Source organism: Bubalus kerabau, chromosome 5 (assembly GCF_029407905.1).
Source record: "Bubalus kerabau isolate K-KA32 ecotype Philippines breed swamp buffalo chromosome 5, PCC_UOA_SB_1v2, whole genome shotgun sequence".
NCBI classification, from domain to species: Eukaryota; Metazoa; Chordata; class Mammalia; order Artiodactyla; family Bovidae; genus Bubalus; species Bubalus kerabau.
Genome location: NC_073628.1, coordinates 98,908,147 through 98,922,357, shown reverse-complemented (window position 1 = coordinate 98,922,357; position 14,211 = coordinate 98,908,147). Strand labels below are relative to the sequence as shown.

General features: G+C 50.7%; 1 protein-coding gene and 1 long non-coding RNA gene across 3 annotated transcripts in view; one reads left to right on the top strand and one right to left on the bottom strand.

Moving 5' to 3' along the window:
* Positions 1–317: 317 nt before the first annotated feature.
* LOC129653086 (uncharacterized) lies at positions 318–11,648 on the bottom strand. Of its 2 annotated transcripts, XR_008714954.1 has the most exons (4): positions 11,423–11,648; positions 9,114–9,612; positions 7,672–7,859; positions 318–652 (listed from the first exon to the last, which is right to left on the bottom strand). It is a non-coding gene; the product is annotated as an uncharacterized LOC129653086 (long non-coding RNA). The 2 variants fall into 2 exon arrangements; XR_008714953.1 differs by lacking the exon at positions 9,114–9,612.
* Positions 11,649–11,712: 64 nt separating this feature from the next.
* SPSB1 (splA/ryanodine receptor domain and SOCS box containing 1) overlaps positions 11,713–14,211 on the top strand; it is a 70,269-nt gene continuing 67,770 nt past the window's right edge. The window contains exon 1 of the mRNA XM_055582389.1: positions 11,713–11,907. The gene's annotated coding sequence lies outside the window, so the exon portion shown is untranslated. The remainder of the gene's footprint in view (positions 11,908–14,211) is intronic.

The following is a 14,211-nucleotide window of genomic DNA, read 5'->3' as shown; positions in this document are numbered from 1 at the left end:
AACATGGCTGTAGCAGGGCAAGCGTAAAATGAGCCCGGAACAGCTCGCCGTGTAGGAAAGGATAAGCACTAACGGTGACATGTAATTGTGGAATGGGTCTTTCTGCTCTGAAGGCCTTTATTGGGACGACTGGCAGAACTCGTAGGGTCTGAGGATTAGATATGTTCACATCCCAAAGTGAGGCTCCTGATTTGAAGGGATGTATTGTGCTTAGGTACGGGAGTAGCCTTGTTTTGGGGGGTGTTGAGGGATCACATCAGAACTCTCAAGTGATTCAAGAATTTTAAATTATTATTAATTTTATTATTTTTGTTTGGCTGGGTCTTCATTGCTGCTTTCTCTTTGAGGGCTTTCTCTAGTTGCAGCAAGTGGGGGCTCCTCTCCAGTTGAGGTGCATGGGCTTCTCACTGCAGTGGCTTCTCTGGCTGGGGCACAGGCTTCAGCGGTCGCAGCACATGGGCTCAGTCGTGGTGCATGGGATTACAGCGCATGCTGCTGTTGCCCTGCAACATGTGCAATCTTCCTGGACCAGGGATTAAACCCATGTCCCCTTCCTTGGCAGGCAGATTCTTATCCACTGTACCACCAGGGAAGTCCAAGAAAAAAAAATTCTTTACATTGTTCTTGCAACTTTCCTGTGAGTTTCAGGTCACTGAAAAACAACAGCAAAATTATTAGTAAAGGTAGAGAGTTGTTAGGGAAGGTCGTACCTTCTCTTTGCTATAGCCACAGATGATGCAGATGCTGCTAGTCTGGGTCCCTGAGAAGGAGGCAGGGCTTCCCTATAAGTGAGATGAATTTGGAGTGTGGATGATAAGTCAAAACTCTGAGCTCTGGGGAACTGGTACCATCATAATCTCACCTATCTTGACCAGCTTGGAGGCTCTGCTCAAATATCTGCCATCCTTGGCTCCCCTTCACCTTTGAAAGTGAGGCTTAGAAAGTGGATGGAGAGACTTAACCTGACAGTCCAGAGGTTGGGAATCTGCCTCCCCATACAGGGGACATGGGTTCGACCCCAGTCCAGGGAGATTCCACATGCCTTGGGGCAACTAAGCCCTTTCTCCACAACTACTGGGCCCGTGCTCTAGAGCCCGAATGCCACAACGCAGCAAGAGAAGCCACCACTGCGATGAGAAGCCTGAGTAGGGGCATGGGAGGGTGGGAGTGGTGCTTATCCATGGGTGGAGTGCACTTGTTTGTTGAGGGCCCTCAACTGTGAGAATCTATAGGTCTTTGCTCTTGGACGGTTTAGTTTTTCCCCAAAAGATCCCTCTGGTTTCTCGTCTTTGGAGGAAAAGCTTGGTCGCCAGTGCCCCGGGAGCTGGTGAAAGAAGCAGTGTTTCCACTGTTAGCAAACCAAGCTTGAGTTCACGCACCCACTCACAGTAAAGCCAGTCTACTGCTCCTGGGTTGTGGTGAAGGGCAGTTCAGTGTTTACTGCAGGCACCAAGCAAGGAGTCTAGGCAGCTGGTGCATAAAAGGCCTGAACTCCCCAAAAGCTTTCAGGGAAAGGTTTTTTTAAGAAGACAGGACAGAGGAGCCTGGTGGGCTATAGTCCATGGGGTCACAAAGAGTTGGAGTGAGACTTCCTTGGTGGCACAGTGGATGAGACTCTGCCTGCCAATGAAGGGGTCATGAGTTTGGTCCCTGGTCTGGAAAGATTACACATGCCTCAGAGCAACTAAGCTGCCCACCCTAGAGCCTGTGCTCCACCACGAGAGAAGCCATGGCAGTGAGAAGCCTGTGCACTGTGGTGAAGAGTAGCTCCCACTTGCCACAGCTAGAGAAGCTAGAGCAAAGCAATGAAGACCCAGAAAAAGATAGGGGAGGGGAGGGGGGTTCTGATCAGTTTGTGGACATTCTTCTGATTGGTTGTGATTGGTGAGTGGTGAGGCAAGTGGGAGTCAGCATCATTTACCTTCTGGTTCCAACCAGCCTGGGGTCTGCATGCCTATGGGCAGTATATAGTTATCTTGCACCTGCTGTGGGTTTTGCGTGTGCTTAGTTACTCAGTCCTGTCCAACTCTTTGCCACCCTTAGGACTGTAGCCCACCAGGCTCCTCTGTCCATGGGATTTTTCAGGCAAGAATACAGGAATGGGTTGCCATTTCCTCCACCAGGGGATCTTCCTAGCCCAGGGACTGAAGCCGAGTCTTCTGGGTCTCCTGCATTGCAGGTAGATTCTTAACCTGCTGAGCCGTCGAGGAGGGCTTCCCTGGTGTCTCAGATGGTAAAGAATTTGCCTGCAGTGCAGGAGCCTGGGTTTGATCCCTGTGTTAGGAAGATCCCCTGGAGAAGGGAATGGCTTCCCACTCCAGTATTCTTGCCTGGAGAATTCCATGGACAGAGGAGGCTGGTGGGCTATAGTCCATGGGGGTCACAAAGAGTTGGACATGACTGAGTGACTTTCACTTTCACTTTCCATCAGGGAAGGTCATGGTGGGGGTTTTAGTATCTGCAAAATAGCTCAAAGGTTCAGCTCAGTTCAGTTCAGCCGCTCAGTCATGTCTGACTTTTTGCGACCCCATGGACTGCAGCACACCAGGCCTCCCTGTCCATCACCAACTCCTGGAGTTTACTCAAACTCATGTCCATTGAGTTGGTGATGCCATCCAACCATCTCATCCTCTGTCATCCCCTTCTCTTCCTGCCTTCAATCTTTCCCAACATCAGGGTCTTTTCAAATGAGTCAGTTCTTTGCATCAGGTGGCCAAAGTGTTGGAGTTTCAGCTTTAGCATCAGTCCTTCCAATGAATATCCAGGACTGATTTCCTTTAAGTTGGACTGGTTGGATCTCCTTGCTGTCCAAGGGACTCTCAAGAGTCTTCTCCAACACCACAGTTCAAAAGCATTAATTCTTCTGTGCTCAGCTTTCTTTATAGTCCAACTCTCACATCCATACATGACTACTGGAAAAACCATAGCTTCAACTAGATGGACCCCTGTTGGCAAAGTAATGTCTCTACTTTTTAATATGCTGTCTAGGTTGGTCATAACTTTTCTTCCAAGGAGCAAGTGTCTTTTAATTTCATGGCTGCAGACACCATCTGCAGCGATTTTGGAGCCCCCCAAAATAAAGTCTGTCACTGTTTCCACTGTTTCCCCATCTATTTGCCATGAAGTGATGGGACCAGATGCCATAATCTTAGTTTTCTGAATGTTGAGTTTTAAGCCAACTTTTCCACTCCTATTTCACTTTCATCAAGAGGCTCTTCAGTTCTTTTTCCACTTTCTGCCTTAAGGGTGGTGTCATCTGCATATCTGAGGTTACTGATATTTCTCTCGGCAGTCTTGATTCCAGCTTGTGCTTTATCCAGTCCAGCATTTCTCATGATGTACTCTGCATATAAGTTAAATAAGCAGGGTGACAATATACAGCCTTGATCTACTCCTTTCCTGATTTGGAACTGGTCTATTGTTTCACCTCCACTTCTAACAGTTGCTTCTTGGCCTCCATATGATTTCTCAGGAGGCAGGTCAGGTGGTCTGGTATTCCCATCTCCTTAAGAATTTCCCACAGTTTGTTGTGATCCACACAGTCAAAGGCTTTGGCATAGTCAATAAAGCAGATGTTTTTCTGGAACTCTTTTGCTTTTTCAATGTCAAAGGACATGGCTAAGCATATTATCTGTAGTCCTTGAGAAGCAACTAAAGGTCCCTGGCTTTGTTTAATGGCTCAACTATGATTATTTTACCTTGCTTGATTGTTTTCCTCCAATCTGATTACCACTCAGCAGTGGAAGTGATATATGCAAAACGTGTATCGGAATAATTAACGTGCTCACAAGGCTCTAGGCAGTATGCCTTCTGCCTGTCCCTTCAGCCCACATGAATGCCCCCTCCCCCATCTCTCCTGGCTCCTCCAACTCCCTGCTGCAGCTCCTCCAAGTGTCAAGCTCCCACCTGTGTGTGAAGCATTGTCCCAGGGCCTCTCTGCCTGGATTTTCCTTCCTTGCCTGCTAGTCATCCTCTGCCTCTTCTCCAGCTCCCAGCTCTCATCCTATCCGACCCGATTCTGTCTTCCCATTGCACGCTCTCCCATGTACCCCTTCCTCTGTAGACAGGTCACAGGAGTTATTTTCACTCTTACTTTACTTTGAGCTCAGCGCACTGTAGGCTCTTGCATCAGTCGGCTGTTGCTGCATAACAAACCACCCTAAAACACAGTAGCTTCCAGTCACAAATCATTTGTTCTCACTCACATTTCTGCAGGATGGCTGGGGGCCAGTTGCTCCCACCAGGCTTGACTGGGTGACTTTGCTTTGGAATCTAGGGCTCCCTGATGTGGCTCAGAGCTCTGTTCTATGCGTTCATCCCAAGGAAGAAGGGGTAGTAGAGACTCTTGAGAAGCTCTTCTCCTGATGGTCACAGAGGTGCCAAGAAGTAGAGCCCAGTGGTGCAGGCTCATTTCAGTCTGTTTGCATCACACACTGCTCACATCCCATTGGCCTAAACAAGTCTGAGTTCCAGGTCACAGGGGTGGGGAAGGACCATCTCCAGTGGCTGGGGTAGAGGACAATAAATATTTCTCTCCAGCAGTTTTCAATCAGCATTTGCTTGAGCAAGATCAAGCATATGGGCATAAACAGATGCAGAATTCCAGGAGGGTCCTGCATGCTTTGCAAGTTTGACAGGCCCAGTGCTGGCCTTCAGGAAAGTGTCTGGGAGATTTAATGCAAAGGTCAACATTAAGATCCCATGGAAGAGCATAGAGATGCCCATCTAATTTCATCATGCTGCAGAGGGAAATCCTGGGGTGGACTCTCTCCTCACTTCCCTAATCGCTCTAGTGATTTCTCCTTTCATTATACCAACCCTGTAGATGCCCCACAGCCCACAGCCAGCCAGCGGTCAGCCTGGGTGCCCTGCCCGAGAGAGCGTGCTGCCCTGCCGGCCACACCCAGCAGTGCCCTGCTTTCTCCCTTCTGCTCTCAATGACAGACGGCGTGTTCCCACGTCTGGAAGTTACCTCTCAGAACCTGTTCCTAGGGTCAGGCAGGAGGCTGACCGAAGCTTCCCTGCTCAGCCTGGAACTTCAGCTGGGCAGCCTTCTCTACTCACAGAATCCTCCTCCACAATCTTACTATAGGTTTGGATACCTTAATTCTTTCTCTCTTTTAAAGTTTATTTGTTTACTTTTGGTTGTGCTGGGTCTTGGTTGCTGCCCAGGCTTTTTCTCCAGTTGCAGCAATCGGGGTCTACTCTCTTGTAGAGCACAGGCTCTCGGGCATGCAGGCTTCAGTAGTTTCGGTTCGTGGGCTCTGGAGCACAGGTTCAATGGTCGTGGTGCATGTGGTGCCTAGTTTAAGGCACTCCATGGCACATGGGCATCCTCCCAGACCAGGGATTAAACCTGTGCCTCCTGCACTGTGAGGGAGATTCTTCACCACTGAGCCACCAAGGAAGCCCCTGGATACCTTAATTCTTTCTTCTTCCAACCTGCTCTCTCCTGGAGAGACATATTCAGGACATTGCCAGTGAGCATACAGAACCGGCATCACCAATTCCCAGCCAGAAAGTGCCAGGCTTTGTGCAGAAAAGTGAAAGGACTGATGCTGTAAGGTCTTGGAGGCATTTTGCCAGCAGTGAGGCAGAATGGGAGCTGATTCATCTCTTTCTCCAAACTGGTCTCTTGTGGGATCAATGCTAAACCTTAAAAGCTCGCAGCACAGAATGGGAGCTCACTCTCACTAAAATGCTTGCTTAATGAGTGTGGTAGTAGAGCCTCTAGCTGGAAGAATGGGTATCCAGAGATAAGCATGGAATACAGAGGTCAAAGCTGAGTCCGGACTCATTTTCAAGGGGTCGACCAAACGTGGCAAACTGCTGTGGGGGAACAGGAAGGAAATATGAGTCCCTGACTATCAGAGGTCTCTGCTCTGTCATTTGGGACGACGGGTGACCTTTCTAGAACCTTTTCATAGAGATTTAGAAATGTATATATTTGTTTGGCTGGTTGTACCAAGCCTTAGTCAGAGCACGTGAGCTCCTAACTGCGGCATGCGAACTCTTAGTTGCATCATCTGGGATCTAGTTCCCTGACCAGGGATCAAACCTGTGCCCCCTGAACTGCAAGCATGGAGTCTTAGCCACAGGACCACCAGGGAAGTCCCATATGTAGTCTTAACGGTCGAACTGAGTCCACTTGAATACACGTTTGTTCCTAAAGAAAAATAGTCCACAGAGCAAATTTATATAAAACGACTCTTTCTTATCAGTTACTCTCTGACATGATCTCATTTACTGTTTATTTTCTGTCTCGCCCCCTCCCATGGAAATTCTCTGAGGTAAGGAGCCTGGTCCATTTTGTTCACTGCTCTCTCTCCAGCCTGCAGAATAGTGCTGTTCAATACTTATTCATTCGGTTCTTCAATATTTAGTAAAAGAATAAATACTTGGAGAGGTGCTTCACTTGTACTGGCATTTGACTATAATAGTGAAGATGTTCCCATGGGGGAAAAATACACTGAAAGACTATTGAAAATGTCCAGTGGAGAGTCAAGATAGGCATCAAGATCTCAGCCAGCTCACTTCTTGGCACTAAAAGTGTTTTTGAAGAACTTTTCAATAATTATTGTGACAAATCCAAGGTCATCTATTCATTTCTTCTCAAGGTCATAGGAACTCTCCTCAAGCCTGGTTGCTACCCAATATCTCATTTAAAGTAGCTGAGGACTTCCCTGGTGGTCCAGTGGTTAAGACTCCATGCTTCCAATGCAGAGGTCACAGGTTCGATTTCTGGTCAGAGAACTAATATCCCACATGCCACATGATGCAGCTAAAAAAATTAAAAAAAAAAAAAATTAACCTGCGGAAACTTTGCTCAACATCACCCCTTTGTTCTGATGACCAGCAGTGTCTGATAGAGCTACACTGCAATATCACACTCTACCAGCAGGTGTCACTGTCTGCTAATTATGTGATCCGGAGTGAACCCCAGAAGAGTTAAAGAAGAGAATGTCTACCAAGTCTCAGGTGGCACAGTGGTAAAGAATCCACTTGCCAATGCAGGAGACATGGGAGACTTGGGTTCGATTTCTGATCAGGAAGATCCCCTAGAGTAGGAAATGGCAACCCACTCCTGTATTCTTACCCAGGAAATCCTATGAGCAGAGCAGGGCAGGCTACATTTCATGGGGTCACAGAGAGCTGGACACGACTGACTGAGCACGCACGCACTAACTCATGAATGCTATAAGATCAAAGTTCTGAAAGGTAAGGTCTACTCTACTTCAGTTTCACTTCATGACATCTCGTATTAAGGATGCAGAATGGGTCTAAATTTGAAAAATATGTTTCAGTTCTTTTTGTTCTGGTGGATCTTGTCACACTTTTGTGTTATGGATCCCATGCTTTTCTAGAAAACTTTTTTTTTTTTAATTGTCAATAATAGTATCTCTGACTCACTTTGTTGTACAGCATCAAGTAACACAACACTGAAAAACAATCATACTCCAATAATAAAGTAATAATATCTAAAATGTGTCTATTATCTTGACATTCCTCAAAACTTTCTGCATTTCATTTTAACACAATACCTTGCACATGTTGTGCTCAATTAATATTTGTGGCATGACTGCTACCCTTCTCCCACCACCAAATTCTGGGAAACATGTAAGCGATTCAACAGAGGAGGAAACTGGGTCCTAGAAAGATAAGGTAACTCACCCAAGGTTACACAGCTGGTGAATGACAGTGCCTGCTGGAAGATTCTTGAGACTACAAGGAGATCAAACCAGTCAATCCTAAAGGAAATCCACCCTGAGTATTCATTGGAAGGACTGATGCTGAAGTTGAAGCTCCAATACTTTGGTCACCTGATGGGAAGAGTCGACTCACTGGAAAAGACCGTGATGCTGGGAAAGATTGAGAGCAGGAGGAGAGGGTATCAGAGGATGAGATGGTAGATAGCATCACCAACTCAATGGACATGAGTTTGAGCAAGTTCTGGGAGATAGTGAAGGACAGAGAAGCCTGGTGAGTTGCAGTCCATGGGGTTGCAAAGAGTCGGACGTGACTTAGCTACTGAACAACAACAATCAAGACTACACAGTTGGTGAATGGCAGCTGGGGTCTGCATTACTTGTCTAATACCAAATCTCTCGTCCATTCCCTTCAAACACCAAAAGGGACTCAGAGACAATGGGAGCCCCGAGGAGGTGGGAGCTTGTGAAGGCAGCAGAAGTCTGCTCTAAAGGCTTGCAGTGTGTCTGAGATAGTTCTGGACAGACCTTTTATCATCACAGACAGCAGCTGAGAGACTTCTTTGGTGGTCCAGTGGTTAAGACTCCAAGCTTCCACTGCAAGGGGCATGAGTTTGATCCCTGGTCAGGGAACTAAGATCTGGCATGCTGTGTGGTGTGGCCACAAGAGAAAAAAAAAAAGAAAAAGCAGCCGACAGCTAATTTGTTATCTAACAATTTCTCCCCATAATTTTCCCAAAACAGAGAAGGGAGCAAGCTGTGCTTATGCAAGTGATGAAATGTAAGTGGAGGTCGAGGTGCAGTTGAGGGGGGAGATGACACCACCAGAAGCCCAGAATCATGCCCCCTCCCTACTCACCCCCATGGAATGACAGATAAGTGGTTTAAGACTTGAGTCAGTCTTCAAATTCCTGGATGGTTATCTGCTGATGTCACAATATGTAACAACCCTGATACTGGGAAAGACTGAAGGCCAAGACAGACGGGGGCGGGAGAAGATGAGATGGTTAGATGGCATCACCGACTCAATGGACATGAATTTGAGCAGGTTCTGGGAGATAGTGGAGGACAGGGAAGCCTGGCGTGGTGCAGTCCAGGGGGCTCACAAAGAGTTGGACACGACTTAGGGACTGAACAACAACATGTATCTTTTTAACAAAACAATACTGTTCGTGCTGATAGGACGAGTATACACCCCTTTCATACAATCTGGACTCCACTATTGCTCAACACTGTTCCCGGTCACTGCGGGATGACCAGCTTCCCAGCATCGGTTGACCTACCTGCCCACGTTCTGGAGGAGAGGAAGGCTCACTCCCCAGGGATTCCTCTGGGATATTTAGGTCAGTGAGATCTCATTACCCACTGGATCAGAGCTGATATGTGGGAGTGCTGAGGCTGTCTTACCTGGAACAGTGTGTTTCAGGGTCCTCGTATCAAAGGTGGGGTCTCAGGTCCCAGATGGATGGACTGCCACTTGAATTATACCTTGGTCTGCCTCAGTCTAAATTTCCTAAAGGAAATCAACCCTGGATATTCACTGGAAGGGCTGATGCTGAAGCTGAAGCTCTAATACTTTGCCCACCTGATGCGAAGAACCCACTCATTGGAAAAGACTCTGATGCTGGGAAAGATTGAAGGCAGAAGGAGAGGGGGGCAACAGAGGATGAGATGGTTGGATGGCACTGACTCAATGGACATGAGTTTGAGCAAACTCCGGGAGATGGTGAAGAACAGGGAAGCCTGGTGTGCTGCAGTCCATGGGGTTGCAGAGTCGGACACGACTTAATGATTGAAGAAGAACAACAAAGTTGAACTCCAAGCTCTGTTATGACGAGGCCTTTCACCAGTTACTCCTGCTGATGCTGGAATCTTGGCCTCTGGGCAGTGGTGCCGAACTGAACCTCTGAAACAGAGTTTTGGGTGACATAGAAAAGAATACCCTTATTGCTTTGCCAGGCAAAGGAGGCCTCTGTGGGCTCCTGTCTTTGAAAACTGTGTGTCTCAACACTGGAGGATTTGATGAGGAGTTTTATAACAATAGTACAAGGGTGGGGTTGCTGGTAAGACTAGGCTGTGTGCAGGGCCTGCAGTCCTTTGATCTGCTCTCAGGTGATCTTTATTTTTAAAATTTTGGCCACACAGTCAGGCATGTGGGATCTTAGTTTCCCGACCAAGGATTGAACCCAAGTCCCCTACAGTGAAACAGAGGAGTCTTAACCACTGGACTGCCAGGAAAGTCCACCAGGTACTCTTTTTGATGAACTTTGGTTTCTTCAGTCTGGCCTCAGGTGGTCCTCCCAAGGCATGGAGAATGCTGACATCTTCCATTTGTTGGGTTTCAATTCTATGTACTCAGTGTACTCGGTCGTGTCCGCCTCTGTGTGACCCCATGGACTGCAGTCCACCAGGCTCCTCTGTTCATGGAAGTTTCAAGGCAAAATACTGGAGTGAGTTGCCAATTCCTACTCCAGAGGATCTTCCCCACCCAGGGATGGAACCTGAGTCTGTTGTGTCTCTTGCGTTGGCAGGCAGATTCTTCACCACTCGTGCCCCATCAAGGGCTTTAAGATACTGTTACGTGTGTCCCTTGAGGCAGAATGAGGACTCTACCCCAAGGCTGTTTCTTGGTTGTTCCTCCCTTGACTCTGCATCGCCCCTCTTCCTGGATATGCAACTGCTTGAAACAGCCCTTTAGAACTCCCAGGAGGTGCTGGAGGCTGAACGGAAAGGCTCCCTGTGCCCAGGAACCCCTACAGGGCTCACTGCCTGATCTCTACAGTCAGTGTAACAGTTCTGCCCTTACAGTTATGGTAAAGATGAAATTACTACGGAACCACATTCTTCTTAACAGCTTCTCCAGTGTGAATCTTCCGTGCCCTTCGGTGAACACTACACACTACTGGGGGTGGAGGAATGTAAAGAGATTTGGTCTTTAAAAAGTTCTTTCTTTAAAATCTTCCCAGTTTTAGAGTGCAAGTGACTGCTCTGTTGAGGGGAGTGGAGGAAAACTCCTTTGGTGGCTTGGAGCCAACTGACACTTGTATACGGACAAGTCTTGGTGGGGTGGGGGTGGTGGGTACCCGCCTGGCACTCTTTCATTCATTTAACAAACATTCATGGGGAACCACCAGGTGTATGCTTAAGGCCATCAAGAAGCTGGTGATGCCCTGGTACTGGCCCCTCAGGGTCTGGGAATCCCAAGACACCCTCCCTGGGCCCACCTAGATGGAAATGCCTCAGTCGGGGGTGGGCTCCAGCAGGACTGGCAGTCCTTGGATTATCTGCTGGCCAATAAACTGCTCTCCTGTGCCCTAGAAGTACAGAAATTTTAGTTTCTGATAATTTGAGATGAGGGTTTCCTAGGTGGCTCAGCAGAAAAGAATCCACATGCAATGCAACAGAAGTGGGTTCGATCCCTGGGTGGGAAGATCTCCAGGAGAAGGAAATGACGACCCACTCCAGTATTCTTGCCTGGAAAATCCCATGGACACAGGAGCCTGGTGGGCTATAGCCCAGGGGGTTACAAAGAGCCGGACAGGGCTGAGCGACTAAACAAGCAAATCCTTGCTGCCAGGGTTATTGAAATAACCCTGACCCTCCCAAGAGACAAAAAAAATTATTAGTAGTAAGCACCCCCACCCCACCCCCACCCCGCCCCTACGCTGACCCAGCACCGCTGCAGCCCTCCGGGTGTTGCAACCAAGGCCTCTTACCCAGCGGAGGCTGCCCAGCGTTTCCCAAAGACGCCTCCGGAGGGACCACAGCCTCGGCGCCGCCCGGAGCGCCCCGATGGCCTCCGGGTGGGGCGATGGCGCAGGCAGAGGAGGGGGGCGGCGGCAGAGGCGGTGCAATGACCTCCGGGCACGTGACATACCACCCGCCCCGCGCCCCAGCCGCGGGCCCAGCCGCGCACGGCGCCCCCAGCGCTGCCGCCTGAGCCCCAGCCGGGGGAGGGGCGAGGCAAGAGAAGAGGGGCGGGGCGGGACGGGGGCGGGCTGGTCCCGCCCCTAGCGCGTTCCTTTTTCACTTTAAAGCCTTCGGTTGCATTTTCTTCTTTGCACAGAAGTAGCGCGCTCGCAGCAGGCACCAGGCTCCAGCGCTGGCGCCGGGGCCGCGGGGAGGAGGCGACTTCGCTCCCTGCGGCGAGAAGCCTCCTCGGCCCTGTAGAGCGGGCGGCGGCGGCAGCCTCCCCGGAGCGGTAGGCAGGGCCGGGCGCGGGGACTGGGTGGGTGGGGGTCCCGGCCCGGCGCGCGCTGGAATCGCAGCACCTGGGGATCGAGTGGGCACCCGGGCGCGGGGCTGGGGTGGCGTCCCGCCTGGAGACCTGGTACGGGTGCATGGGGAACCCTTCTCTCGGCACGGGTCCCAGGAGAGGGGCCCGGGGCGCCGCCCATTGCTGCTGCGGCTGCTGCCCGTGCAGGCGCGGGCAGGTCGCACGGCCCCGGGCCCCACCTGCGGGGACGAGACGGGGCGGGAGTCCAGGCGGCCCCGGAGACCGTCGGACCCGGGATTTGAGCCTTGGCGGCTGCAGACCTAAAAAGAAGCCCGGGACGCATGGCGGCCCCCGGCGACTTCTAGTCGCCCAGACGCCGGGGGGGCCTCAGGACCATCCCTATGGCGGAGGCGGGGGCGCCGACCTGCCCCTTCCGCTCAGGGGCAGCGCGACCCCACTCCACGGAGTTACTTTCGCTTTTCCCGCCGGCAGGGGCCGGGATCCGCATCGCGGCCCAACTAGCACCCTCGGGGGTCCCCAGCTCCGCCGGCGGCGCCTCCCCCAGGGAGCCCGCCGGGCGACACCCCGGGCGGCGCCGCCCTCCCCGCCGCCCCGGAGCCGCCGCGGCTGCTCGGGCAACCAGGGGAGAGCCGAGAGTTCTGTCGGGAAATCGATTAAAACAGAAAATCCAGAGCAGCCCGAGTCAGTCGGTGGTAGCTGTCCTGTTCAAGTTCAAGGCAGAGGCTCCCGGCAATGCTAACGGCCCCGCGGGGCGATGGCTTAGTATGCCGGGGAGGGACGGCGAATTGTGTGTGTGAGTATGGTGTGTGCTGAGTATGTGTCTTTGTGAGCCCGTCTGCGTGTGTGCGTGAATAAGTGTATGAATGTGTATGTGTGATGTGTTTGTGTGTGTGTGCCTGTGTGTCTCAGAGTGTGTGTCTTTGTGCGAGTTAGTGTGCACCTCAGAGTGTGTGTGTGTGGTGAGTGTGTCTCTGTGAATGTGTGTGCATCTCTGAGTGCGTGTGTGTCTGTGTAGCTTGAGTGTGTGTATGTGTGTGTGTGTGTGTGTGTGCCATCCATGGTAACCTGGCAGTGGGGATCGCTGGCTTCTGGATCCGCTTAACTTGCCTTTCCCAGCTTGGTTCTCAAAACAGGGCTGTCCTGAACCAGGGTACAGGGCAGGAGGGCAGGGTGCCTGGTACCAGCTGAGGAGGGTGCAGGCTCCTCCCTCCCTCTCTCTTTTTCTCTGAAAATGAACTGAACAGTTCGGGGGTGAGTTGGCAGGGGCCGCTTCCTGAGTGAGTAATATTTAATTAAATGCTCCAGCCAGTAGCATCAGAAACTGGTCATGAGTTGAGTTTTAACAGGTGTTGATGGTAAAAAAGCATCTCTGGTGACTAAAGCCTGGTGTCCTTGAAAGAATTCTCTCCTGGGTAGAACATTTAGGGGGGGCAAACCTGGAATCCTGGTTTGGGTGTGAGGACAGAAAGCAAGCTAGGGGACGGGGCTGTCCCTCCCTTTTCTGATGAACCCATTCCTGACACCACCCCCTTCCCAGTGGCTCCCCCACTGGAATCACAGAGCTGGGGAAGCCGTGTCTTATTAATACTTATGGGGCATTCATCTGGGCCGACCCTTCCTTTCCTGCAGAAGCCCAGAGAGGGTGGCTGGCTTACCCAGACTGCACAGCCAGAGCTTGTGGACCAAATCTCGGGAGCCCTAACTGTTCCTGGTTGGTTACTGTCATTGGTTACTGTCGCTAGTGCTGAGATCATGGGCCAGGCACTTCGTATCTCCCCAGATGTCAAGTGATGGGCTGGATCGGATCATTTCAGTTTTCTTGTTCTCTTACTGCTTTGTCTTCTGCAGAGCAAGCTTTACCCAGTAGATGGAGAGAGAGAGAGAGAGATGGGGTGGCATGGCCTAATGCAATAATAACTCTACAAACTTCCTTTCCTTTCCCAGTCTGGCTCCCACTAGGGAAGCAGAGAGAATAAAAACAGAGGCACATTGACCGCAGTGGCTCTGACAGTCACGAGCAGGGCAGGCCTGGCGTCAGAGAGGTTGGGGCTTTAGGGAGAATCAGTGGATTCTGGGGCTTATTAGGGAGGAGTGGTTCTGCCCGGGGTCCCCAGTGATGTCACTTTGGAGCTGGGAGAGGCTACTTTCATTGGGCTGCTCTAGCAAGTCTGAAACCACCCTTCAGTGGGCTCCCTTGAGTTTCCTAGTAAAACTCTGACATGGCCTGGGCAGTCATCTTCCTTTGAAGCAGGGGAGGAGGGTAGGTGT